At 51.3% G+C, this 23,761-nt stretch overlaps 1 protein-coding gene across 7 annotated transcripts in view; it reads right to left on the reverse strand.

Moving 5' to 3' along the window:
• The window catches only part of SEMA4D (semaphorin 4D), a 128,475-nt gene that overhangs the window by 44,905 nt on the left and 59,809 nt on the right, over positions 1 to 23,761 (reverse strand). For 4 of the 7 annotated variants that reach the window (XR_011465063.1, XM_070375218.1, XM_070375213.1 and 1 more), the window contains one exon: positions 3,445 to 3,504. The exons of 1 other annotated variant lie outside the window; for it this stretch is intronic. The gene's annotated coding sequence lies outside the window, so the exon portion shown is untranslated. Of the gene's footprint in view, positions 1 to 3,444; positions 3,505 to 9,344; positions 9,423 to 18,396; positions 18,462 to 23,761 lie in introns of those variants that run through there. 2 more of the 7 variants (XM_070375215.1, XM_070375216.1) reach the window with 2 other exon arrangements.

A 23,761-nucleotide genomic window follows, 5' to 3' on the forward strand; every position in this document is an offset into this window, starting at 1 on the left:
CACCACACGTAAAGTGTCAGTACTCTGTCAGCTACAGAATGCTAAACCAATGTTCAAAGTGCCCTCACTGGCATCCCCAGGGAACCCATGAAGGGGAGTCTGGGTGACCACTGTGGACAACTACAGGGGTGCCTGCTCAGGCTTGTCTGTGGGGTTTGCCCAACAGGGCAGGGGAAGCCCCACTTACTCTCCAGGCCCTGTGGCCAGGACAGTGGAAAGACACACACCTGACCATACCTTCCCCTCCCCAGCCAGGGGCAGAGAACCCAACAGCCACCCCAAAAACCATGCCCTGCCAGTGCTGGAGCCCAACGTCCTCATCATCAGGCTGTCCCCCACCCTGGGCTCCCCTCCCCAGCCCAGCCCCTAGTCCAGCCCCAGGCTGTGCCCCCTCCTCCCCTCCCTGCCCTCAATGCTCTCCTCCCCACTTCTGGCTCTGTTGCTGATGTCACCCCCTTGCCAAATGACCTTGCCTCTTCAGGAATCAGAAACAGGTTTCAGAAGCTCTCTGTTCACACACACAACAAACAGTTTATTGTTTCAACTTCAGTTTCCCCAGAACTTAGAATGGATCGCGGGAGCAGCACTTCAGCCGCAGAGGCCATGCAGTCTTGTAGCTGAGCCTTGCTGCAACACCCCCACTCCCCTTCCCCAATGGAAGAGTGTCCAGGACACAGCTTTCCCCTCCAGCCACTTCCCAGGGGCAAACAAGCTTGTCAGGATGTCCCCACATGCCTGAACCCTTCCTTGTTCTTTCACCTCAGCCCAGGCACGTGTGTGCCACACATGTGCTGCATGGAACCCAGGAATGAGACACGGCGCTGCGGTGACAGATGTACAAAGCAACCAACTAATCAGCAATCAGCAGTGGTGATGGGCAAGCGCTGAGAAGGGCATATGCAGGGTGGGTGTAGGGCCGCAGGGATCCCCCAGCAGAGGGACCAGTGGAGGGAGGGACCAACCACCTGTGCAACACCACTCTACACTTCACACATGGACTGTCTCTTTGGAAGGTGTGTGGTGCCCAAGCACGGCATGTGCACCTGTCTCTGAGCCCAGATAGCTTAGCACTGGCAAAAAGAAGATAACCCCCCTCCCCTGGCCCGACTTTACTGGTCAGCCTGCCCCTGGGGAGGAATGTGTGTCTTCCAGGGTTGCTGACACCATGGGGAGCTCGGCACAAGATGTGCTCCTAGGCTTGTTTCCCCAAGGACCAAAGGATGCTATGTGCACCAGGAGATATTTGAAATGCCACTCAAACTGGTGCTTCAGGCCTCACTTAGGCCTACAGAGAGAGCAAACTTAGATAAATGACACTGTTGAAAAGTTCTGTCTTAACATGGAATTTATTTGCATTCTTAATTTTCTCTTAATCATATAAGACTTTCCTACCTTCAAAAGTAACTCCCAGGGTTCTTAACTCTACTAATATAACTTAAATAAAATACCTAAACATTCCCCCATGAGGCAGAGAGAAATTTACTTTAAAAGACTGCAGTTAGAGGGGCTTCCCTGGTGGCTCAGATGGTGAAGAACTGCCTGCCATTCTGCAACACTTTATATTGCTTTGTAAAAACTTAATATATTAAATTTTTATGCCTCCTCTATACTATATTCAAGTCAGTGAGAATATATTATATCCCAAACATTAACCTGTGAAGCTGTGTGTAATGTTCCACAACCCAGCCCATTTCTTGGTGTCTACTCTTGCCATTTTTTTTGCCCTTTTTGCACTTACATAAAAATGAGAAGTGGCTTCTTCTCTTGCACGGTTTTTATGACCTCAAGGTAAAAGTAACAAGAATCTGTTCCTGCCATTTCTTTGACCTCTTTGCATTTACATAAAAATGAGAAGTGACCTCATGTCCCTGCATATACTTCATGCTTATTATGACCACAAGGTAAAAGTAACAAGAGACTCCACCCTCTTAGGCCTTTACACTGGAATTCCCTAACAACTCAGTGTAGTACTGGACAGAAGAAACCACTCTTACTCTCAATTTTCCTGCGTCCCAAAATCTTTCTTTAAAATAAAGTGTTCAGCAAACAAAAGACAAACAATCTATGGGAAAATATTTGGAAAAAAATACTTATAAATGCCTGGGACTAGAATTCCTAATAAGTGCAATTATTCCTAGTAACTGGGCTTCCCAAATGGCTCAGTGGTAAAGAATCCACCTGGCAATGCAGGAGCCACAGGAGACGCAGGTTTGACCTCTGGGTTGGGAAGATCCCCCAGAGGAGGAAATGGTAACCCACTCCTGTATTCTTGCCTGGGAAATCCCATGAACAGAGGAATCTGGTGGGCTACAGTTCATGGGGTCACAAAAAGTCAGACATGAGTGAGCACACACTGAACACAAACACACATTCCTAACAACTACAGAAAGAGAAGCTCTAACAAACTACAGAGCTCTGGCCCAATAGAACAAATAATTAAAAATGTACACGTACATAACCAGCCAATAAACATAAAGTGCAAATGTCCCTACAAGTGAAGCTGTGTTCATTAACACTGGTCCCCAAGCTGGCACAACTGGTTCTCGCGACTGCCATGCATGGCAGATACCAAGGACCATCCTGGCAGCAGGTGTATCGAAAAGCCAGAGGAAATGACAACCCTACGTGCTCATCCACAATACATGAGTAGCATACCAGGAAGAAAGGCGGGGGGGGGCTTGCCTTTTGTTTTTACCAATTAAACTGGCATATCTCTGTCCTCTATAGGATACTGAAGTGCTGCGATTCATGGGGTCGCAAAGAGTCGGACATGACTGAGCGACTGAACTGAACTGAAAGCTAGAAGTACATGGCTGACCATGTATGTATCAACAAAAATTAAGACTGATCACAAAATGACTCAATTTCAAGGCAGATGACACAGACAGTGCTCTTTTTACACCAGACCCCGTGATGACCCACACGTGGGCGTGTGCTCAGTTGTGTCTGACTCTGTGACCCCGTGGACTGTAGCCCTCTATGCTCCTCTGTCCATGGAATTCTCTAGGCAAGAATACTGGAGTGGTTGCCATTTCCTTCTCCAGGGGATCTTCTTGACAGAGGGATGGAACCCACATTCCTGTGTGGCAGGCAGATTCTTTACCATTGAGATATCAGGGAAGCCTCACTTCTACTCCCAAAAAAGAAGATGGGGCATTTCAATGCCTAGACCAGGGACTGCAGTTCAGAAACAAGGCAGGGGAAGGAGCACAGGGTGGAAAGACAGCTGGGGCGGGGGGAGGAAAGAAAACAGAGGCAGCGCCCCTACCGCCCTGTTGGCTTCCCCTTAAGCCAGCCCCAAGGGGCAGTGGCCAAGTCCAGATCTTTGCCCCTAAAATCTCACAGGGACCAAGGACCAACCTTCAGCTGGATCCCACTGGGGCTTCTATAAGGTGTCAACTTGGCTAAACTGCAAGATAGATTGAGAAACAAAGGGGATTTTACCTTATCTTGCCCCTTCTCGAAACTTCCAATTGTTTCTAGAAGGCTTCAGCAATCTTGGCTCTGAAAATAATAGGAAACAAAAATATTGAAACACTTCAACTATCCACATAAACTCAACAATACTTCTGGAAAGGCATCAAAAAGAAACTCCTGCCTTCACTTCTGGACCCCCGCAGCTAATTCTCTGACCCAGGATGGCTCGGCATTTGTGCACTGTGCTAGCAGGAGGAGGGAGGGAGTATGCAGTCACTCGTCCATGAATAAAGGAAGTATAACCTCTCAGTCACCCAGGTTCAGATCTGGTCCCCAGCCACTGATCACCACCACTTCCCTGCAGAACAAGCCATTCAAATAGCCAGAGTCACTGTCAGCTGAGAGTCCATCAATCAAAAAACTATTATCTATTGTCTCCTGACTTCAGATATGTATTCTTTAGAGCTCAACTTCATTGAAATCCAAAGGCAGCAGGCAATAAAGGAAAAACAGATACAGAGAACATATTTACAAGAAAATGATTTCCTAAAGGATCCATTTAATTCATTTTTTTCTTTGTTTTTAAGCCAAAACAGCAGAATTTCCCCAGCTGTGTAGCCAGTCTCTATATCATACATTACCCCTTCCCAGTGCAGGATGGAGCCCTCAAAATAGGAATCCTCAAATCCAGTAAGATCACTGACTCTCAGATAAAGAGAATCAGAATTGCAAAACCAGAGGTCACCGTGTAGGATTAAAGGTTTTAGAGGCTGGTTAAATGGATGCTGACCCCTCTATGATTGCAAATGATCCAACATATTTTTAAAACCTCGGAATCAAACCCTAGCAATTTGTGTGGTTGGAATTATTTTTTTCTTTTGCTTTAAGGGTTGATACAATTCCTGCCATTTTTCTTAAGACAGCTGAGAAATAAGAGATGCTCCCTGGAAACATGGTTACTGTCTCATCTCTCCCACACAGCTCCTGGGGAGTGGGACCATCAAGTCTGCAGCACAGAGATCCGTTGGTACCCCTCTCTTACATGTCCACCCAGGACACTTGATTTCCAGGGCCACCCAGGACCACCTCTGGTGCTCAACAGCTCGGGTCAGCAGATGAAACCTCAAAGTGACAGGCAGAGATGATTGGGATTCACCCGGCTCCACTGTGCTGTGCTGCCTATGACTGGGTCTGGGTCTTTCCTATACCAGCAGCTGCTTCTGATGGCCGATTTACAAGCAAAAATATCTTCAGATGAGCCAGCAGGGAAGTGTCCCTGGACAAAGTTATATTCATCCAAGACAGAGAACCTGTGTCCCCTGTTTAAATGCTGGAGGAGGGGCTGGCACAACTGACGGACAGGCGGTGGGCAAACGCAATGAACCGTGGGATGTACCTGTTCACACGGGGCTTTCCTATCACGCGGGCAGGTGGGGCACAGCAGCCACCTGGGGACCGCTGAAGACACTTCAGGGAACAAGAAAGTGAGTCACCCAGAAGTAAGAGGTTTAGATAAACAATGTGAATACCAAGAATTATAAAACTGAAAAACTCTTCTCTTCTAGAAATTCAGTAAGTCTTTGTCACTTCAATAAACAGAAGCCCAGAGCTGCTTATTCTGTGGTTGGAGGACAAGTTGTGTATCATATTCACTCTAATTTCACAGTATTGAGCAACAGATGAAAGAAAGCAGGCGAGGGCAGGTGTGGGTGTGGGTGTGTGTGTGTGTGTGTGTGTGTCTTAATCACTGCACACAATGCACTTGGACGCGGACACCCTCACTTTCCACCTTCAGGCCAAGTCTGCCTATCTCCCCTCTGTCAAACAGCTTCAAGCCCCCATGTTCCTGAGTGAAAACACTAACGGCTCAGTCAACCGCGAGGCCCCGTGGGGCCCCATTGTCTGCACCCTTTACCACAGCAATTTTTCTCTTCTCTCCCAACATAAAACCCACAGGCTATAATTAATTACCACCACACTGAAGAAGCTAAAAGACATGCTCTGTATGCAATTACTAACCATGTCATTCTTTTTCTCTCCCCAAACTTGAAACTTTTTACTTTGCATTGGGGTACAGCCGATTAACAATGTTGTGATGGTTTCAGGTGAAGAGCAAACGGGCTCAGCCACACATACACGTGTCCACTCTCCCCTAGACTTCCCTCTCATCCAGGCTAACACGTAATCCTGAGCAGAGTTCCATGCGCTATCCAGTAGGTCCTTGTTGGTTGTCCATTTTAAATACAGCAACGTGTATATGACCTTCCCAAACTCCCTGTCTCTTCCCCCTGGCAACTGTAAGTTCATTTTCTAAGTCTGTGAGTCTCTTTCTCTAACCATTATCATTCTAATTATGCATCTCCTCTGACTATGCACGTGTGTGCCTGCTCAGTCACTTCAGTGTCTGACTCTGTGCGACTCCATGGAGTAGTTGGCCAGACTCCTCTGTCCATAGGATTCTCCAGGCAAGAATACTGGAGTGGGTTGCCATCCACTTCCCAACCCAGGGATTGACCCTGTGTCTTCTGTGTCTCCTGCACTGCAGGTGTATTCTTTACCGCTGAGCCACCAGGGAAGTCCCCCTGACTCTGCATATGTGCTTATAATTCACATAATGCACGGTCCATTTGCAGAAGAAAGGAATGAAATAAATCAGGAGAGAAGTGTTTCCCTCTCACACCGGCAGGAGAAACTTGACCTTCACCCCCACCCCCACCACACCTCCAACCCTGTAGGAGGGTGTGGGAGCCCCAGTGTCCATGCCCTGAAGGCAGCTGTCTCAGGACTGTTCATAACAGTAGCACAGAGCCCTGGTGAAGGGGGTCTTTGTCTTGCATGCATCTTGCCTACACTCTGCCAACGTGACCTCACCTTCTGAAGGCCCCTTGCCTCAGCAGTTAACTAATAGGTGACACCTGCCAAGATTCCAGGTCCAGGCCCTCTGACCCAGCAGTTTTCTGCCTGGAATTCAGCTAGGCACACCCCACGTGCACAAGATGCCCAAGTACGAGACTGCTGACAGGAAAACTCTGGAAATACCCAGGAGTCCATGGTCCATCGGTTTATATGCATGTGTGCATATATGTATGTGTTTGCGTGTATAAACGTGCATACGCACATATACTTCATGTGTGTAAGCTGATTTGTGTATGAGCTATGGCACACCTACAGGATGTACAGCTGTTCAAAAATAAAGTGGTCACAGGGATGAAACGATGTTCAAGATGCTTAGTTCAGTAAAAACTTAAGGTTCCCAACAGTGTTATATATGCTATTTGTGCAGACACAGGGTACGTGACCAAGTGCACATGTACATAGTTTACTCAAAACTATCTGATTAGATCAGCATTTAATCAAGATCAGCTGGCAGTGAGAGACTAGAAAGAGACTCTAGCCTGAAGCAGGGGTGTATTTCATTTTCTAGAAAAAATATTTTATTTGTTTGGCTATGTTTTGCCTGGAGAATCCCAGGGACGGAGCAGCCTGGTGGACTGCCGTCTATGGGGTCGCACAGAGTCAGACATAACTGAAGCGACTTAGCAGCAGCATCCCAGTCTTAGCTGTAGCATGTGGGATCTAGTTCCCTGACCAGCGGTTGAACCCAGGCCTCCTGCACTGGGAGTGCAGAGTCTTAGCCACTGGACCACCGGGGAAGTTCTGGCTGTATTTCATTTTTGATGATGTGTATTCTTCAGTACTCAGAGAAGGCAATGGCATCCCACTCAAGTACTCTTGCCTGGAAAATCCCATGGACGGAGGAGCCTGGAAGGCTGCAGTCCATGGGGTCGCTGGGAGTGGGACAGACTGAGTGACTTCACTTTCACTTTTCACTTTCACGCATTGGAGAAGGAAATGGCAACCCACTCCAGTGTTCTTGCCTGGAGAATCCCAGGGACCGGGGAGACTGGTGGGCTGCCTGTCTATGGGGTGGCACAGAGTCGGACACGACTGAAGCGACTTAGCAGCAGTAGCAGCATTCTTCAGGACTATTTGAATTCTTACCACATGCTTTCCTAATTAAAATATTTTAAATCTGATACTAAAAGTAAAATGTATTAAATGTGAGATATTGGAAAATTAAAGTTGGAGAAAACATTTATGGCAATTTCAAAAAACACAAGTTATTTTAACTATTAAAAACATGATTCCCTTTTTGAAATTTACTAAATGCACTTCATCAAAATGGAAGTTTTCAAGAACAGTAGCAGACCTGACATCATCTCTAGCCTCTCCGGCGTTTTGGACATTTTGTTGGCACTGTTTAGCCTAAGAAAACTCAGACAGAGGACAGCATTTCCATGCAGGTGAGTGCCCCAGATCCCAGCCTCAGCTGAAGTACCCTGGGAAGTGGGAGGGCCAGGCTGGCTGGCAGGCAGCAAGAGGAACAGAGACCTGGAACTCAGTGAAGAACAAGGGACCTGTGGGCAGTCAGGCTGCCAGGTGGGAGGAGGAGAGGGGAGAGGAGGGAGGAGGGAAGCGGGGAGGGGAGGAGAGAGCGGCCCAGCAGGAACTGTGCCTCATCCTCCGCATGGCAGGGCTCCCCAGCACTGTTGTATGGTTAAATATGATAATGCTGGATATTCAGATCGTTTGTCAATTTCTTACTTAAAATTCACTTTTAAAGACTGATTGTTTTATCAAGAAGGCTTTCTTTCTAGAATGCAGAGTCTATCTGCAGAGGTCAGGGGCCACACAGAGAACACCGAGAAAAGGTCCTAAGGCTCTGCCCTTAACACACACGGGGGAGGGGGTGGGTGGGGGTGGGGCAGGAAACAGGCTCAGAACTTATTCACCACGTTTGTTTCCTTCTACTGGGAAATACTGCACATAACCTGCATGACTTATATTCATTTGACTCACTTCTCAGTTTTCTATTGAGTGAAGTGAGTGAAGTCACTCAGTCTTGTCAGACTCTTTGCGACCCCATGGACTGTAGCCTATCAGGCTCCTCCTTCCATGGGATTTTCCAGACGAGAGTGCTGGAGTGGACTGCCATTTCCTTCTCCAGGTCAGTCTTCTATTAGTTAAGCTATTTTTGAAAAGGGGTATTTTCTATGCTATTAAACACAATCAACATCTACAGCATTTTTTGTACTTCTTTCAAGGCAACTGAATGCCTTAATTCAGCTCATGTTTATTCTCCCCCTAACAGGGAAGGCAGCAAAGTATGGGGGCCAGAGTGTAGACTCTGAGGCAAGCTTGCCCAGGTTCAGGTCTAGGTGCTGCCACTTCTCAGCTGTGTGACCTAGAACAAGTCACTACCCCCTCCTCAGCTGCTCCCTCAGCCTCTCCACTCCCCTCAGCTACTGCCCCAGCCCCTCCACCTCCCTACTATTCCCTCAGCCTCTCCTCCCCTATGCTACTCCCTCAGCATCCCCGCCCCCCACTGCCCACCCCCCGCCCCCCCACTGCCGCCCCCCCCCCCCCCCCCCCCCCCTGCCCCCTGCCCCGCCCCCGCCTCACTCTCCCAACCCCACTACTCCCTCAGCATCCCCCGCCTCACTCCCCAACCCCCACTACTCCCTCAGTCCCCCCACCTCCTCACCTACTCCTTTAACCACCCCCACCCCCTCAGCTACTCTGCTGAGGAAGCTGCATGAATGAGGAATTTGAGACACACGTGCACACCACAGGAGCATACTGTAGTATATACGTGCCTACTACACTGAATCAATGTTAACACAGAAACAAAAGGACACTGCACTGTTGTGATACAGTGGGGACACCCCCCAGTGCTGGCAAAGATCCACCAGAACCTCACAGCCACACACAGTCACCCTGTAGCAGAAACAAGTGTCGGGGGAAGCGGATTTCTCAAGCCAACACCAATCCCCATGGTGGGCTACTCTGTGATCTGGCTGGCCTAGAATTTTCTAAAACACATCGTCATGACATCAGCTTTTACTACCAACCCCTGGTCCATGAACCTGAAAAGTTCTAGACTCTGGGTGCATCCTCTGACTCCAAACTCCATCAAGCCCTTTCTGCCGAGGTCCATGCGTGGGCTGGAAAGAATTTCCAGACATAAGGCAGAATGAGAAGAGAGTAGAGTTCATTAGAGCTGTTAGAACATCAGGCTGGCTCAAGGGAGAGCCGACCCCTTTTGAAGGCTAGTAGCCAATTTTTATAGCCTCACCCTCCACCCCAAAATTCTCTGGAATTTTCCAGAGAAAATTCCTACTGGAATGGCGGCATTAGATAATTGGTTAGGATGCTCCAGGGCGGGCAACAGCATCGGTATTTTACCTAATAAGGGGTCAGGGAACTGGGAGGCTCAGAGCAACAGCTGCTATGGGGTTTGGTCAGTTTTAGAGATTTTGTCCAGTGACCTTGGAAGGGGCTCCACACTTTCTTTCAGAACTAGACTTGGCTGCCCCAGAGTGACCTCTACCCTCTGTTTACAAGATGTGCCATGGCACCACCCAGGGCCCCCTTCAGGCCGCACCCCTCCCACTCTCCTACAGGGCTTAGTGCACAGCCCAGACTCGCCCCAGATATCCTGGCTGGAGCTCCCTGTGTGGTTTCAGGGGCTGAAAACCAGCAGAAATGCCAGCACACTGCCTGCCTTCCCCAGGGTGATCCTGCCTTTCTGCTCCACACATCCCAGCTACACCCCACAGAAGCATCTCCGTCACACTCATCCCCCTAAATCCCGGCTGTCACTACAATTTGGCTCATGGACCAGGGCAGCCTGAAAACTGCCCTCAGAGATGGATGGCTGGATTTGGCTGAGATTCAATTACTGGGTCTTGTGAAGAATTATAAGCAATAGGAATAATGAATATCCTACCAAAAGGCGAAGGTGAGATGGTGGTCAGGCACTCCTGACAGATTCCACCAGCACTGCTCACAATGGAGATTTCTACTGTGCTTTGCTGTGAGTGCACTGTGAGAAACCCAGGGCATTAGACCCTTACCACTGTGAGTGAGTCAGGGAACCACATCCCCCGTGGGCAACTCCCTGGAGTGTGCACATGCCTGATCATAAACACTGGCCACCTGAAGGGGCCTGTGGGGCAAGAGACTTGGCACTGGACACAGGACACCACCAGTCGCGTGGCCTCCTGCTGTCTCTGGGACCTCCAGTCCCCAGCGAACCCTGGGGAGACAGGTTTTGCGTTGCTGCTGTGGAGGAGAAACAGACTCAAAAAATGCAATAACTGGTCTGGAGCCACGATCAGAGCTGGGACTCCCTCCCTCCAGGATCTCGCAGCACCCAGAGGCCTTGTCAGCACCTCTTGGGCTCTGGGAGGGCCCACCGGGCTGGGGGTGGGGCAGGTGTGTCAGAGCAGGGCAGAAACCACTCTGGGGCAGCTCTGTGTCTCCAGCTGGAGCTGATGCCCCTTCTGCCCTGGAGCCAGCAGCTCCCACCCTTCCTTCTCCAGGAACTCGGGGCAGAGATGAGGAGCCATCCCAGCCCCACAGCGAGCACTTCAGAAACAGTGGTTCCTTCCCTTCACCATTCAGTGAAGATGTCACAGAACCTTCCCAGAAAGAATCATCTGGAATCTGGGGTAGGTGGAGGACTGCATGCAGGGCTGCCCAAGGCAACACCCTACACCCCCAGGTGGTCACGGCCCCCTCCAAGTGTCCACAGGGAAGGAAGCACCTGTGGTTACACCAGGAGACTGGACTCCTCTTGTCCTGCATGGGGCCGCCAGACCCAACCCGGCTGCAGAAGGACAAGAAGGTCTCTGCCAAGGCAGGAGGGACTGGCTTGGGAGCCTCACCAAGCCCAGGCCCAAACGGGGATTTCTTTTTTAAGTCTGAAACCACAAAATGCCACTCTCTTTGCTTCATATCTAGTGATTCCTTAAAAATATATAGCAGAGGTACGAAGTGAGGCCAGCTTGACCACAGGCCGTCATCCAGCTTGAATGGGCAAGGGCTGGAGCCAACATAAAGCCCTGTCCTTTCAGCCCTGCCCCTTCCCTGGACATGACCGTCCCTCCCGGCTTGGCAAACCCGTCAGGGATCCCACATGCTTCTGCAAAAGCTCCATGAAGGCCCAGGTCACCTCATCCTGGCAGGACACAAAAGAACAGTCATCAGCCCATCATCTCAGGTCCAGTTCCCCCTCAGGAATTTGTGCACACACCACCTGCACAGACCTCTGAGTCTGATTCACCGGCTTGCACACCCCTTCAAGGAGACTTCCAGGAACGTCAACTCGGCCCTGGGCTCAGCTGAGCACCTTGTGGCAAAGCTTGCTATTTTGAGACTCTGCTGCCTTTGAACCACGTTCAAACCACACCAGCTACAGCCAGGCAATGGTAGACCAAGGGGCCTCTGTCTGTCTGACCCTGAGGTGCCTTGGAAACTACCAGGAAGGTCAGAAGGGTATGGAGCCCAGCTAGATGGCTGGATTAGAAAAGGCCTGTGTCCCTCTGGACTGTAGGAAGGTGCCTGGGAGTCTCTTCTGCTAGAATTCCCAGGGTGAGTTTGAGTCCAAGTCACAGTGAGGATTTCACTCTGCAGCCACCACACAGGGAAGAGACCATCACAAGCCACTGCTGGCCGGACCCCAACTCTATTAACCTTCAACCTGCCCAGAGCCCAGCCTAGCGGCCCCCGGGGCCCACAAAGGCCCTGTTTTTCCAGCAGATGGGATTCCACAGTGGGCGGGGCATCCCTTTCTGAGCTCTGAGTCACGTTCCAGATGATTCAGAACTTGTGAGACGCGGAAGAGTGGCAGCCGGTGCGTCACCATCACGCTGTCACCTTCCAGGTGGAAAACTCCAGCTGAGGGGTTAATCTGCCTCACTCTGTCCTGCGGCCCCCAGGAGGCACCTCCGCTCTGAGACCACAGCTAGGGGGCAGGTTAGGAATGAAGCAGGAACGGAGGCCCAGAGAGGGGTCTCTAGCCAGGAGGTCTATCCTCCCAATCCATGTGAACCAAAATTAACTGAAAAATCTAAAAGACATTTTGTTGTTGTTTAGTCGCTCAGTCGTGTCCGACTCTTGTGACCCCATGGACCCCATCGGGCTCCTCTGTCCACGGGATTCTCCAGGCAAGAATACTGAAGTGGGTGGCCATTTCCTCCTCCAGAGGATCTTCCTGATTCAGGGATCAAATTTGCTTGTCTCCTGCATTGGCTGGTGGATTCTTTACCACTGAGCCACCTGAGAAGCCCCAGAGATATTCTAGAACATTCTTAAACCACATAAAGTAGGCCACCAGTTCCGCCCCCTCTAGGGTCCTCCCACCCGTCCCTGGGGAGGGCAGCATCTTGGCCCAGAATGACTGGGCTCAGGGGCAGGGCACCTTCCTCAGCATGGGCTGCGGTTACACCAGGCCCCTGGTCAGGGAATGGCCTCTAGGCACTGCCCACACTCGCTACCTCACACAGGCTGAGCGTCCTCATCCAGAGACACAGGATGCAGAGACAGGATGCAGGGACGGAAGGAAGGGGCCCCCAAATATGGGTCTGGAACAGTGCCGGCCGGAGGAAAGGGTTCAGTTTTCTCACATTTCAGAATCCTTGGGTAAGATGCATATGGTTTTTAGGGCTGAGTAAATGTGAATAATCGTGCTTCACTAATTTCTTTTCTGACCAACTGACTTACTCAGCTGATAGAAAGCAGGGCTGTGAGCACACATCAAACACCCCTGTTCTGTGGAAGGTGATACAGCTTGGAGGCCTCGCTTCCTGCAGAACTGGCCCTGGCATGTGGCCAGCTGGCCACGCCATCCGCCACAGAACATCCTCTTCGGGCGCCCCCTGCTAAGACCAACCCAAGGCCTGGACAAGGTGCTGGGCTCCCTGTGAGCATGAGAGATGCAGGGTCTGGCCTTTCTCGTCCAGTGGGGATCCCTGATGACCTTTGCCCCCAAGGAGGTCCACCTGACTCCTGCTCTTCTCACGCTGTGGGACATGGAGCAGGAATTCTAAGGGGGCAAATGTTCACTGTGGAGGGTCTGACAGGTGGATCCACTGGGTCCCTCAGGGTGGGCTGCTGCCCCCTGCAGTGGGAGAGTGTCTGGTGGGCTGACCTCAGACAGAAGTGGCATGATCTCTGGTCCTGGGAACGGGTTCTTCCCTCGTCTGCAAGGCTGGCTGTGGGCCAGCCTCACCCAGGCACTTCTGCTTTCCCTGTGACCACACAGGAGGACGTGGTCTAGACAGATGCCCCTGGGCAGTGTGGGCACCACTTCCCACAGAGGCACTTCCTTATGATCCCAGCGGTCACAGGCTCAGGACGCTGCCACCCCACTGCCACAGCGGTGACACTGTGTGGAGCCCAGGGCACAGTTACGGGGGTTAGTAGGGTGGGCACTGGGCAGCAGAGGAGAGGGTGGGACTCCTGGGCCAGGTGCCAGGCAGGGCTCTCGGAGCTGTGCAAATGTCAACCCGGTGAGTCCTCCTAGTTTCCGAGACTCTGGCCCCTCATTCCAGACGGGAGAGAACTGAGGCACTGGCCACTCTCAGTTCAGGATGGCTTCCCCTCCACCAGGACCGTGCTCCCCCTGCGCTGGGACCCTGACAGCACTCACGCCAGCCCTGCTTCCAGGTGTGGGGTGATGGGCGCCCCCAGGGAGGAAGTGCTCCTGAAACAGCAGAAAACCTCCAACCACGGCTTCCTGTGGGGGCCGAGAAAAACAGAATTCTTGTCCTGATCCTTGACCCTGTCAGCAGCCAATGAGGCTTCCCTTAGGGCTGGCTTGGCCCTGCCCTGCCTACCTTCCATCAGTCCCTCAGCATCCTTCTCAGCCTCAGGGTCCCTTCTAGGCCCTCAAAGCTCTGGGTCTGGAAATTAATAGGAAGGGACGCAGGGGTAGAAGTCATCCATCTCAGGCCCAGTAAGCAGTGCCTCCCAGGGTACCAACAGCCGGGGTGGCCCCAGCTCCCGTGGACCAGACCACCTGATGCAGGCCTGCAGGCAGCTCCCCCACCCCACCAGCAGCCACCCCCACCCCTCTGGTTACCTCTAGTCTCAGCCTCACTTGCCTCACTTGTGAGAAGCCAAGCAGATGCACAGCGGAGCACTGACTTCCCCATCATCACTGCTTGAACCTTCTAGGGGTGGGGCCAATAAGGGAGTGAGTCAGGCCACTTATGACCCCAGGAATGTACCAACATCTCGCAGGGATTCCAAAATCATCATCAGATATTCGCAGATAAGAACACCAAGGAGCCACATCAGTGTCGATCGGTGGGGTCAAGTGTTCGAATCCCACTGTCTGACCCTAGGCCTGCTCCCCACGGCCCCTCGCCACTCCTCAGGGCTGAAATTTCCCCACTCCAAGTTGGAGCACCTGAACCAGGTGGACCACAGGGCATTAGCAAACAGCTCTGGGCCTAACTGGGCTCATTTAAATCCAGTTTCTTATCAAAATCTCAACTCGTTCCAAGTCAGGAGTTCAACAGACACTTTGGAAAAGATGGTTTTGGCTGAGGACGCCTGTATCTGTATCTCCAGGCCATCCACTTGTCCTTGCCTCCGAGTGACGCCTTTCCCCAGGGAAGTCGAGGAAGCAAGCCCTTTCCAAATAAATGCTCTCTGCTAACTAGGCCAAGCAGGAGTGCACACTACCCATTTTCTCTTGCTAGCTTAAGACAGAGGCCTAAGAGTGAAATGAAATAATTTACACAAACTGCAGTCTGCAGAGTGAATGAAAAGTGACGCTAGTTTTATGCTCAGAAGAACGTGGCTTCTGTTCAATGTCAAGTTGTCTCAGGACATTCTGAAGACTCAACTGATGATACAACCTCATTAAAAACTTTGTAATTACAAAAGCCTGGGAAAGTTGCTGCTTCATCCCGTGTTCAGAGGGGAGCACCCAGTGGGTAGCTCTGCCTGGGGAAATGGTCTTGCCTGGCTGCCGAGGACAGGTTCCAGGCTTGAGTGGCAGCCACATCTAAAGCATCCACAGGTGACAGAAGTTTCTAGAAACATTTCAGCCACAGGGCCGGGGATTACTCAGAGGCCAGGACACACGTAACAAGGCTCTCCCACTTTGCAGGCTGGAAACTTGAAGCGCCTGCTCCAGCTTGTCCAGCCCACCCTCTTCTTCCCAGCCCTCTACCCTGCCAGGTCCCTGGGGCATCTCTCTTCTATCTCAAAAAGCCAAGAAGAGCCACACTGGGTAACCCCGCCTTCCCTTCCACTCCACGCTCCTGCAGGGAACCCACTGTCAGTGGACTACAAGCCCCCTCAGTCTCTAGTGGGAAACAATTTACTGCTTCCCTGGTGGTTCCTATTGCCAGGCTGCAAAGCCTCCTTCACACCCCCCTATCCCAACTCTGGCAAGAGCTGGCACCTGGCCAGCAGCATGGCCCATGGATCCGTATCATCCCAGGCCAGGGGATCCACAACAGTTATCATTCACTGGTGAGGGCGGAGCTTTGCCTAGCTTTCTGGAGGAGTCTGACAAGCTCTGCCACACAGGTTTCCTTGGACTCAGCAATCCTACAAGTTCAAAAGGATGCCAGCCCAGGAGTGTTTATCTCCACATCTCTTTAACGAAAGTAAAAATTCAGAATCTAAATGTACGCTCATCAGGAACTGGCTAAATAAATAAATAAATATTACAGCACGCTCTGCAGGCAGCACAAACCATCAAGTTAATGCTTGTTGACAAGTACAGATAAACACAATATATCATTAAATGCAAAAGAGAGATGATAAAACAGCACTTAAATGTAAGCTTATTCACGTAAAGAAATTGCCAGGGAGGTGCACACCCAGAAGGGTGTGAGCACTGCGGCTCCAAGCACAGGCTGGAGTTCACTCCCTGATCCCAACAGGGCAGCATTACCTGTCTCCACAGGTGAGCTCGCTGAAGCCAAGCACCTGATTGTGGGCCCCTAGCACGCTGGCCGTGACCACCTGTTGTAGGCAGAGGAGGGGGGCCAGGCATGGGCGGTGCTCAGTTCAGGGGCATCTTTAATTATCTTCTTTGGACTATTCTGCACCTTCTAATTTTTTTACATTAGGAAATGAATTTTTCAGTCCTTTTCTTACAAAACAATCATGTAATTTCCAAACAACAACAGTTCCTCCAGATTCTTTCAGTCTTTTTGCCCCCAGGCCACTCCACAGCAAAGGAGAAGGTGGCCCCAAGCGCCCCCAGGAGTGCAGTCCTCCCATTCTTGGGGTGGCTTTCCAGCACTTCCCGTCCTCAGCCAGACTAGAATCTGCACTTTCAAGTCCCCAGTCCGACCCTGGTTACTCGTGTCTCCATCTCTGGGTGTCACACGGCATCCACCACCCCCTGCCCCACCTGTGCTGCCCCATCAAGTCGGCCCCATCCATGTACCCACCAGGAGGGACATAAATCAGTCTGGGTGCTGGGCCCAGCTGCCCAGGTTTGAGCTCTGGTCCCCTTACCAGCTGTGTGACCCCAGGCCAGCCACTTAACCCCTCAGCCCCTCAGAGTCTGCGCTGGCAGATGCAGCTAGCCTAAAAGTACGTGGATTATTGTAACACCACTCAGCATGATAGATGATACCCACGCACATTAGAGATGACATTAAAATCTACCACGGAATGCCTGGAGCCATTCACTAAGCCTTTAACGAGATCGTCGCAGTGAAGCTGCCTAATCCTGCCAGGGGCAACAGCTGCAAGAAAAACAACTCTTGCCAAGTTTCATATTTTGCTCTTTTTACAACAATTTTTCCCAAAGAAACTGATCAGAGAGGGAAAGAGCTTTGTCCTTAAAGTCTGAGGAAATCCACCACTTCTACACACCTCTGAGCTGCTCTGGTCTTGGCCTGTGACTCCTACACCCTGTCCTAAAAGATGTCACCCTGCCGGGTTGCACCTGCTTACCCGAGGACATCTGGGGATAGGTGTTACTGATGTGAGCAGTTGCCTCCTTCAGCAGCCAAACGTTCATATTCCAACATAAAGAGTGAGAAGATCCATGGAAGGGAGGAAGAGGGCAGTCAGGGTTGCCCAGAGCCAGCCTGTGAAATCCAAGCAAGGACAGGCAGCCTCTGGCCCTGCCCATGCACGGGAGTGAGGCCCACCCAGGGACAGTGGAAGCAGTGCCCACAGCTGCCAGGTGCCTTGGACACCTGCAGTGGCTCAGTAATCACTGATTTAACTCTAAAACATTCAGTCACTGGGATGAGTCAGCTGCAGGTCTCAGCGAGAATGCTCTCAGAGAATATAAATCAAACAGCCCTCACTAATCTTGGATGTGGCTGCCATTGGATCATCAAGGTCTTCAGCAGTTGCAGTAAGAGCCCCTGAAGAGATGAAGAGCCATTAGAGTCCATAATGGGAGAAAGGCTGGCACAGAGCCGTCCCCAACAGCCAGGAACGGGCCACACGCAGCTGCCACAGTGTCTCAGTTCTCTGTTCCTCTACCCCCACGTGTGAGGCAGACCCAACCCACAGCCCCGTTCCCGTAACACTGTGGTCCAGGGGGAAGAAAAACCTGATCAGCAGTCAACCAAGGACCCAGATGCAAATGCCCATGGACTCTGTGCAAACAAGACAGAATCAGACAGCAGGGCCAGCTGAGTGTGGTCAGTGCCAACCAGGCAGCTCCCCATGCTGCTCTGGGTAGTGCTTCTCACACCTGGAGAGCCAGGCAGAGACCCTGGGGGCACTTGGGAGCCGAGACCTGAGAAGATGAAGTGAGAGTGAGAGCCCTGGAACACTAAAATACGTAAGTGAACACCCTCCAGTGTCCTCTCCAATAACAAGAATGTGAAACCAAGAGAAAGAGGAGCAGTGCACCCCAGGACAGGTAGGCCCAGAAGTGTGAAGACAAGCACACACACACACCACACCAAGTCACCCCTGAGACCATGGCTACCAGCTTCCTTTCTTCAGGTCCTGCCTGCTCCAAGGTTCAGTTTCCCACATCCCCGGCCAGCTCTGCCCCCTTCACCTAGGAGCCCTGGCCAGGCCCCTGCACAGCCGGGCAGCCCCCTCAGGGCTCCCATGCTGTTTCCTCCCCTGAGAATTCTCCAGCAGCCACAAGGAGCAGCAGGTGGCCTCTGCTCACAGCTCAGACCTTACCTCTCCAGTTTCTTAGTCTCCGAAGGACAGTTCATTCCCACGGGAACTCTGGTGCTGGGGTGAGGATGAGGAGCTTGAGTCCTGCTCAGATGAGAGAAGGACCTCAGGAAACGGGGTGCTGTCCCATCTCTACCGGATCTCCAGCAGCTTGCAGAGCCTGTCCCCCCAACCCACCCCCAGGGGGCTCTGAGCAGCCTCCCAGGCAAGAGCTTGCCAACACCCTCCATAGAGCTCCCGCCAAAGCCGTCTGCCCACTCACAGGGGACCCCAAGAGCAACATGAGGCCACAGACACAGATTCAAAAGGACCGAACACACACGTGCACATGTGCAGCAGAGACCATGGAACCAGGTGAGAGTGGAGGCCAAGGTGGGCAGAGCCCCCATGGGTGCCACTCTCCTGCCTCACATCGGGGCTGCTGAAGGCAGCACATGGGCAATGAACAGTCCTGCCAAGAGTGAAGCTCCAGAACACAGGTCAGCCTGATTTTCTCAACCTGAAAGGTCCCAGAACTGTCAGCAGAGTGTCCTTTTCAACCATGTCCTGGAGCACAGTCCCCAGCCAGCCCATGGCCAGGTCCAAATGTCAACCGAGTCCAAGCTTGCCATGCTCACCACACAACAGGCCAGTGAATCCGAGAGGTATTGAGACAAGGAATATGCCTTTATTTGGAAAGTTGGCAGACCAAGAAGGCAGACTAATGTCTCAAGATAACCATCTTATGGGGTTTGGATGCCAGGTTCTTTTATAGAACAAAAGGACGGGTGCGGGGGGGTGGTGGTGAGGAAATAAAGTAAAAGAGGCAGAATTGGCCTCTGGTTCTCCCTCCTCTGGGTAAGGCTCTCCCTGAGATGCCCTCTGGGGATGTGTAGGGCCTGAATAATAGAGTTGGATTTGGTGCTGCAGAATGATACTTAATAACCACGTGAAAATTAGGTGAGTTTCCAAATTGACGCTTTAATTAAAGCAAAGACATACTCCTTAGGATGGTTACAATAAAAACAAAAACAAACAGAAAACAGGCATTGATGACAAAGTGGAGAAACTGGAGCCCTGGTGCCCTGTTGGTAGGAATGTAAAATGGCACAGCTGCTATAGGAAACAGGATGGAGGGTCCTCAAAAAATTAAATACAGAATTGCCCATGATCTCTTAATTCTACTTCCAATTATACACCCAAATGTACTGAAAGTGAGGTCTCAAACAGGTTTTGCACACCCACATTCAGAGCAGCATTATTCACAAGCCAAAGGAGGGAAGCACCCGAAAAATCTACTGATGAAGCAAGTGTGAAATACCCATACATACAGTGCAATTATATTCCGCAGCAGGGATATTCAGTGAATATGCCTCAGACACCCACAACCTGCCGCCCCTCCAAGGTGGCCCAGCCAGTGACACCATCACCACCCAGCACTGCAACTGCACCCAGGGGTGCCATGAGCCAACAAGGCAGTCACTCAAAGGTGTACAGTGCTGCAACTAACGAGAAAACACCAGCATCCAGGGATACTCAGCCGTCAATCATTCCATGGCTCTTCTCTCCAGGACAGGAAAGTGACAGGAGCGGTAGAACAGCGCCCCTGCACAAGGAGAGAGGTGAGGGTGGGGGGGGGCATCTGGGAGCACCCAAGACAGCACGGGAGCACCAGGAGCCCCCTGCCCTTCTAGAACCTCTGCCCCCACTGACTTGGCCCTTCCTCTAGGCTCACTCCACTGGAATAGACATCTGCAGGTGGAGAACTCACATAGCACTGCCATGTATGATCACCGTGGGAGCCGTCTCTAATTGTCTGAGCTCCAAGATGGGCCAGACCTTGGCCGGGAGACATAATGGCACTTCTGAAAAGTGGGCTCTGATAGCCTGCACAGCCAGCCAGGCCTGTCCCATGTCCACTGGTTCCCACTCCACGCTACCCCATCCCCACCACCAGATGGGGAAGCTGAGTTCCAGGGAGGGTCAGGGCCCATGATCCTGGTGACAGTCAAGCTCCTGGAGACTTCAAGAAGTGAGGATGTCAGCAGGAAGCTTCTGGCCACCTTGTGGACTGAGGCTCACTGTCCCCACCAAACACTCCTGGCCACACACTCCAGGTTGACAGAGATCCACGGTCAGCTGGAACACACGTCTGTGTGGGTGGTACGTGTAGTGTGTGGGGGTGTGGGGGTGTGCATCTGTATGTTCTGAAATAAAGTAAAGAGATGATTGAGAACCCTGGAGACCAGGGTTAGAGCTGACAATTGTATTATACACAGACACTGTTGGCTAAAAGGTGGAGGTCAAAGTTCTCGTGGTTTGTTGGGAAATATTTCCCTCAGGGTAAGGTCCTGGTTGGTTCAGACAGTAAAGGATCTGCCTACAATGCAGGAGACCCCAGGTCCGATTCTTGGGTAAGGCAGATCCTCTGGAGAAGGGAAGGGCGACCCACTCCAGTAATTTTGCCTGGAAAATCCCCCTGACAGAAGAACCTGGCAGACTACAGTCTCTGAGGTTGCAGAGAGTCGGACACAACTGAGCAACTAACGAGGTCTAGAAAAAGTTTCTAAGGCAATTTTTATGTGAAAAGGGACAATGTCAATAGTACCTCTGGTGGAAATCATAACCATTTCCAAAAGCTTGTTCCTGCATTAAACCCACCTCTCTCATACAAACAGCTAAGAGGATAGTCAAATTCCAAACCAGAGAGGGCACTTCTACCAAAATCCAAGTTCACAAAGTCCAGGAGTACAGCATACTGCAGACCCAATCCGCTAAGAATAGGTAGGATAGGGAGGGGGAGCTGGCGAAATACTCAGAGCCTCTAACTTTCAGGAAATGTCATAGAACAAGCTAAAAACATCCATAAAGGAAATGAATCCATTGGCCTTGCTTACACAAAGCTAAACTAGAGCTGCACAGATGCTTCTCAAAACCCGTGGCCCCACTGTGGGGCTAAGATGCTGAACCCAGTGGAAATACATAAGCTGGAATAGATGTGCTCCAAGTCCTGAGCCACAGCAGAAGGGGCTCAGATCTAAAGTCTAAGAGGGACAGTTCGCTGAATTAAAAGGTCGGTTGGCCATGCAGAAGTTCAACTGTGTTGAGGGCAAGGGCACACAGGAGACCTGTGACAGGACATAATCCAACCAGAGGCAAGGCCAGGACCAGGAGCTTGCAGGTGTGGGGTTGGGGGAGTGGCTAGCCCAGAGCCAGGCTGTGGGGCTCCTGAAACGAGCAGCCACCCAGCAAGCAACGAGGCATGGGGAAGCCACTCCTCCTTCACACTGTCCTCTGTCCTCTCTGTATTGCGAACTCAGGGCTCATGGCTGCTCACTTGGCCCTGAACGCACGAGTGCCGCATGCACAGCGCGTGCCTGGTCAGGTCCCTGGGAAGGAAGGGATGCTGGACAGGAGATGACTGCTCCTGCCCTCTCCGTGCAGCTCAGGTCCGGCAGAGCACCAACACACTTCCTACTCCCACCCTACCAATCCCCAGACACATCATCTCCTCTTTCCTCCTGTTGTTAAACCCTACTATCCTCTGCAAAGGGCTTCCCTGGTAGCTCAGTGGTAAAGAACCCACCTGCCAATGCAGGAGACATAAGACACGTGGGTTCCATCCCTGGATTGGGAAGATCCCCTGGAGGAGGGCATGGCAACCCTCATGCCAACCCTGGAGGAGGGCATGGCAATCCAGTATTCTTGCCTGGGAAATCCCATGGACAGAGAAGCCTGGCAGGCTACAGTCCATGTGGTCACAAAGAGTCAGACACGACTACAGTGACTTGGCATGCACGCACATACCCTTTGCAAGCCAGCGACTGCCACTCCCTTCTGAGCTCCTCTAAACCCCTGTAGCACCCGAGGTCTAGAAGGTGACACAAAGTTCCATGCCAGGCCAGCAGAAGTACCAGCAGAGTCCTGTCCTGTGGGCACATTCTCAGCCCTCCACAGCCCTCTGAGTTTGCATAAGCTGTATCTGCTTAGGCCCACCAGGTGATTCTTACCTAAAGTTTGAATATCACTGGCCTACATGATGCAGTTTCACACTAAATTTTGCACTTTCTTTGCTGCTTGGTAATGGTTTCATTTATCTCGTCTCTGTAAGTGATTGTGAAACTCCTCTTGTTATCGAGTCCAAGCTCGTTTGCTGACCGCACGACAGGCCAGTGAATCTGAGAGACGAGGTGCTGAAGCAAGGAAAACAACTTTATTCAGAAAGCCAGCTGGCTGAGAAGATGGCAGACTAGTGTCTCAGAGTAACCATCTTGTCTGGGTCTGGAATACCAGGTTTTTCAGTAGAGTCAAAGAGAAAGAAGCAATAAGGAAGTGAAGTCAGAAGGCAGACTAGAGAGGGAGAAGCAGTGGGAAGTAAAGTGAAAGGGTCGTCAGTCTCTCAAAGCATCTCCAAGGGACCGGCCAGCCTTTGGAAGGGGTGTGTTAATCTCTTCTTTTTGGTGTAGCTATTCACAGGTGGGCATGGTCAGATTATCTGTGAGCTACAAAGGCACTTTAGTTTACAGTCAGGCAGAGGGGCAGGGGCCTTTGAGGCAGGCCTTTATGTATGACTGCAATAACAAAAGCAAGGAAAATCGAGGCAAACAAACAGTTCCAGCATGGAGTCAGAACTGGCTTCTTCTCTGCAACACTCTGAGCACAAAACCATGTCTTAAGGGACCTACATGGGTTTCCTATGGCTGCTTGAGGGACCTACATTGGTTCTGTATGGCTGCCATAAAGTTTCACTACAAACTTGGTGGCTTAGAACAGCATAAATTTGTTATGGCAACTGTTGGTCAAAAATCTGACATGGGACTCATTGGGCTAAAAGGGAAGAGCTGGATGCATGCCCTCAGAAGGCTCAGTGGAAAACTGTTAGCCTTTTCCAGCTTCCAGAGGCCTCCTGCATTCCTTGGCTCCAGGCTCATTCCTCTACTGTAAAGACAGTGAAGAGCACAGGACACAGAGGCCACCTGGGCATAAGGATTCTTTTGAGCTGAAAGCAACTGAGAACAGCAGATGCAAGAGGAGTTCCCTGCCCTCCTCCATTTGCCTAAAAGCAGGACATAAATTCTCTCTGTAAAAGTATACCAGAGATGACACTGAGTCTGCATAATTAACCTTATTAAGCATCCTATATATGCTTCCTAGTCATCTTCCCACAATTTACTGTCCCCAGGAGCCCAACCCCCCTTTCTTTTGTCTTGTCACTTCAAAACTGACCGCCCTTTGTTAAAATGATACATAGCCCCAAGCCTACGGTGGTGGCCCAAGGACGGAACAGCAGATAAAACCAAGAGGGTCTTGGAATGCAGGAATGGAAGAACCAGACCCTTATCGTCCTCCCCCCCCCATGCTGTAACTATTAATGGAACAGTACAACCTG

The sequence above is a fragment of the Bos mutus genome, chromosome 8 (assembly GCF_027580195.1).
Source record: "Bos mutus isolate GX-2022 chromosome 8, NWIPB_WYAK_1.1, whole genome shotgun sequence".
Taxonomy (NCBI): Eukaryota; Metazoa; Chordata; class Mammalia; order Artiodactyla; family Bovidae; genus Bos; species Bos mutus.